Source organism: Nicotiana tomentosiformis, chromosome 12, assembly GCF_000390325.3.
Source record: "Nicotiana tomentosiformis chromosome 12, ASM39032v3, whole genome shotgun sequence".
In the NCBI taxonomy this organism is placed as follows: Eukaryota; Viridiplantae; Streptophyta; class Magnoliopsida; order Solanales; family Solanaceae; genus Nicotiana; species Nicotiana tomentosiformis.
This window is the reverse complement of record NC_090823.1, coordinates 20,407,973-20,412,751: the sequence shown is the minus strand read 5'-3', so window position 1 is coordinate 20,412,751 and position 4,779 is coordinate 20,407,973. Positions and strand designations below refer to the sequence as shown.

Here is a 4,779-nt window from a genome sequence, read left to right as displayed (position 1 = left end):
AGAGAGATGATAATGAATTAGATGAGGAGTCAAGAGCTATAAGAACAGAAAAAGAAGAAAGAATGTGCAGAAAGAAAAAGGGGAAACAAAGGCTGAAGAAACAAAGAAAGCCATCTACTCCAACAGAGGAGGTTGATCTAGGGAAAGTTGGAGCAGACAAAGGTTTTGATGACATTGATAGGCCAAGTAAGAGAGATAAATATGCTGGTAAATTAGGGAGGTAAGGATTACTATGATAGTAGTGACATAGGAAGTGATGACAGTCAAGATGAGCTAGATGTGCTTGCTGAACCTGGTGTTGACTTGCCAGTTAGAAGAAGTAGTAAGAAGTTTAGGTTTGACCCAAATTGTTGGCTTGCTATTTTTTAAATTGGTATGGTCTTTGAAGGTGTTGAATAATTTAGGAAGGTTGTTTAATCCTATGTTGTTGAGAACAAAGTGCATCTTACACTTAGGCCTAATGAAAAATATAGAGTTAGAGTTAAGTGCAAAAGTAAGGATTTGTGCCAATGGGAGTTATATGCAAGTAGAGACAGAGATTCTGGAGATTTCATGATGAAGAAGTACCATCCATGACATAAGTTTACTAATAAAAATAAAAATAAGTTGTGCACTTCTAAATACATTGCCAGGAAATTCAAGGATATGATAGTATCTCAGCCAAACATTAAACTATGGGAGATTCAAGAATAGGTTAGACAGAAGCTTGGTTTATATGTTGGGAGGACTGTAGCATACAAGGATAAGGTAATTGTAATGAAAGAGTTTATGGGGGACTGGAAGCTAGAATTTTTCAGATTGGCTAATTATGCTGATATGATTAGGAGGACAAATCGAGGGAGTTCTTGCTGGATCAGAACTGACAGGGACATTGTACTAGGGAAGAACATGTTTGTTTACGTTTATGTCTGTTTTGATGCCCTTAAAAGGGTTGGTTAAAAGGTTGCAGAAGAATTATTGGTTTTGATGGGTGCTTCTTGAAAGGGCTATGTAAAGGTGAATTACTGGTATCTGTTGGCAAAAATGGGAACAATTAGATATTTCCAATAGCATGGGCAGTTGTGGACCAAGAGACAAAACACTCTCGGACATGGTTCATTCAACACCTGAGTGCTGACTTGGAGTTAGGAGATGGTTTTAACTTAACAGTAATATCAGACAGTCAAAAGGTAATCTCCAGCTTACATTTATTTTACTGTTGTCTGTTATTCTTAAACTTCAATTAAATGATATTAAATTTACTGTTGTCTACTATTTTTACATGGATTACTACCTGCAATTGAAGACTGTTTACCAATGGTAGAGCATAAGATGTATGCTCGACATATATGGTCCAACTGGGCAAAGAAATGAAAAGGTGAAGAAAAAAGGATACATTTCTGGAGCTGTGCCAAGTCTTCCTTTGTAGTGCAGTTCAATGATGAGCTTGCAAGATTGGGAATGCTGGGGTGAAACACATGTGAGGATATTTTGGATTACAATAAAGAAGTATGGGTAAGGGCATACTTTAGTCCTGTGTCTAAATGTGATATTGTTGAAAACAATATGTGTGAGACATTTAATTCATGGATAATGGTACCTAGGCATAGGTCAATTATAACTATGCTAGAGGAAATCAGACACAAATTGATGATTAGAACTGTTGATATGAGGAGATTTGTTGATAAGTGGAAACTAGATATATCCCCAATAGCAAGAATGAATTTAGAAAAAAATAAAGATGCATCTAAGAGATGTAAAGTTCTTTGGAATGGGGATAATGGTTTTGAGATTTTTAATAGTGATATTAAGCATATTGTTGATTTAAGAGAGAAGACTTGTACTTGTAGAACCTGGATGTTGAGAGGAATTCCATGTCCTCATGCTATTTTCTCCTTATATCACTTAAGACAGAATCCAAATGACTTGGTTGAACATTGGTACATAAAGACCACCTTCATGAAAGCTTACCAGTATTTTATACAGCCTATTCAAAACATGAAGATGTGGCTAGAATCATCAAATCCCTCTATTGAGCCACGTGAACCAAAACCAATGTCAGGAAGGTCAAAAATATGCATGAGAAAATCAAAGGATGAGGCAAGAAAGAAACATGGCAAGCTGTCAAAGAAAGGAGTGAAGATGACTTGTTCAAAGTCATCAGTTAGGTCACAACAAAACTTCATACACATCAGGGGTAAGATCAATTAATTTCTATGATTTTAGTATTCTATAATTCACACTAACTGTTTATGCTTCTAGACTAATATGGTAGATACTCAAGCAAGTCAATCAACTCAAAGAAGTCAGCCAACTCTAAGGAGGCACCCAACCTCAATCATTCCTACCATTCCATTATCAATTTGTGAGGACACATCTGCTGTGAAAATATGTGAGAAGAGGAAGAGGAAAGAGAAAGGGAAAGGGAAGGGGAAAGGGAAATGGTCTAGTAAGGGGATATTTTAGATCAGCAGCTACTGCTATGGAAGGAAGGGGCATAGGCACACAAGAAACATCTGAAACTCAGCAAACAGTAGGACATAAGACGCCTAGGCATTCTGGTTATGATGTTTATCAAGACACAATGAGTGGAATAATTGTCATGAATGTAAGCCATAACTCTATTATAATTTTTTTTCTTCTTTAAGTTAATAGCAAACTCTAATATGTTATTATTTTGTAGCCTGGTAACCCTTTTGAGAGGGTGATAGCACATGGTACATATATAGATGCATCTGCAGCTGATATAGACCTTGAATTTATACCTAATGGTTTGAAATGGAAAGGAAAAAAGGCAGTGACAACTTTTTAGCTTCAAAGAATGAGTGTTATTAAGAATATGAGGCCTTCCAGCCAAGCCATGGAGGGAGAAAATAATTAAGCTACTTTATAATCTTTTATCTATGTTGTAGTGCTTTTTAAGTCCTTCTATTGTTGACATTGTTGGTGTTTTTTTAGATTGTAACTGTAACAATTAAGCTATGTTTTTTGTGATTGCAAACTTAAGTAATCAATGTTTCAGGCCATTGTAGGTGTTCTACCAGTTGTTAAGTCAGGGTTGTTGTTGACATTGTTGGTGGTCTAAAAGTTGTTAGAAACAGCTTGCTGCTTTTGGTTTCGTATTAGAAAATTTTCGTTGTTAACATTTCTGTTGCTTTGTTGCTTTTGGTTTCGTGTTAGAAACAACTTGTTGCTTTGTTCCTTCTGTTGTTAGCAAATGCCACAACTTTAAGACCAAAGTATTAGCTAATTTCAGAGCTTCAACTGTTTGCCATTTTAACAGATTATGCAGCGAAAGAAATAATAAGTGAGCCACCAACCTTCAACAAAGACTAATTCATTTCTTCATAAATGTACATATACAAAAGACAATACATAGATAAGTACAAGATTCAGTTTTTTTCATTAACAAACATAAGATTGCCATCAACCTTTAATCCCACCCAAAAACTAACAATAATATTGCAAGCAACCTTCAACAATGGTCTTCTTAGCTTCTATCAACAAAATACAGGCATGACTAAATAATTCCACGCAATGAACACGACTATAAACACAAGAATCCACTTCTTCCTTGCCCAAGCCAATTTTGCTTCATTTTCTTTGACCCTTTTAGCAAACCATTAATGGTCTTCTTAGCTTGATCGAGAAAGTCTTCGTCATACCATCTAAAGTAGTTGCAAGAACCTCTATCCTTCAAAAAAAGATGAATCAGAAATATTTTAAAAAAAAATTAACCTAATTTGCTAAGCAGAAGTGCAAAAAGATGGTTGACTTACTTTGTCCAATTTACACCCTTAAAATCGACGACCTGGAATTTGGGAGGACCGTGAAATTTTCAGTTTTGCATTAAAACCACAACAACAAAAATCCAAAGCCATTTGAGAACTCTCTTCTCTTTGCGACATGGCTGCAACATATATGGAGTTCAAACTCTAAATTTGGGATGATGAAGAAGACAACTAGTATAATAGAGTACAATTTCCTATAAATTTAAGGTAAGTTCAACGAAATGAAGAAAAAATACAGTCTTTGAATATTCATGGGGATGGAGCTTTTGAGATTTAGGACTTATTTTGAAGTTGTTAATGAAGAAAGAGATAGGGAAAATGGGTATAAAAGGGGGCCCAACGGTAAGATTTATTACGGTTAAAATGAGACTGAAATTAGAGACTCACGCGCGACCTCTGTGTGGAAACTAACTCAATGTGACAAGTCAACGTCTTATGTTTAAGTGGCATGTGAGGGAATGGGTTGGAGTGTCAAAAATGGAAAAGACTTGTAAAGGTGTCAAAATAAAAAACGGGGTAGAGTTTAAGGGGCCATTTATGAGTTTGGCCTTTTTAATTCGAATGGATCGTTTGGTAAAATGTATAATATTAGTATTAAATATGGTGTATTAATGTTGGAATTAATTATGCTGAAATTATTTTTTATCGATTATTTGGTCTGGTGTATTAAAGTTTTGAAAAGACAATTTTGTCTTTATACATGTTTATCCATGTATTAAAAATTATTACATTACTAATGGATGGCTACGACAAAAATGTTCGTATTTAACTCCAAAAAATGTTTGTATTTTTAACCAACAACTATGTAGTGGGAAAATTACTTTATGCATAATACAACTACTCATACTTATGTTAGTCTTCTGGTGTCATGATATAAACAAAAAAGGGTGACTTAATCTTAGAGTTTAGTAATGCTAAACGCATACAAAAGCAAATTTTGCTTTTTGAAAAACAAAAAATCAAAGTACATTCTTTATTGAGACTAGCAACATGTACTAGATACAAAAAC

At 34.7% G+C, this 4,779-nt stretch overlaps 1 long non-coding RNA gene across 1 annotated transcript; it reads right to left on the bottom strand.

Moving 5' to 3' along the window:
• Positions 1-3,300: 3,300 nt before the first annotated feature.
• On the bottom strand, positions 3,301-4,277 carry LOC104109404 (uncharacterized). Its single transcript, XR_689224.4, has 2 exons — positions 3,759-4,277; positions 3,301-3,673 (listed from the first exon to the last, which is right to left on the bottom strand). It is a non-coding gene; the product is annotated as an uncharacterized lncRNA (long non-coding RNA).
• Positions 4,278-4,779: the final 502 nt, after the last annotated feature.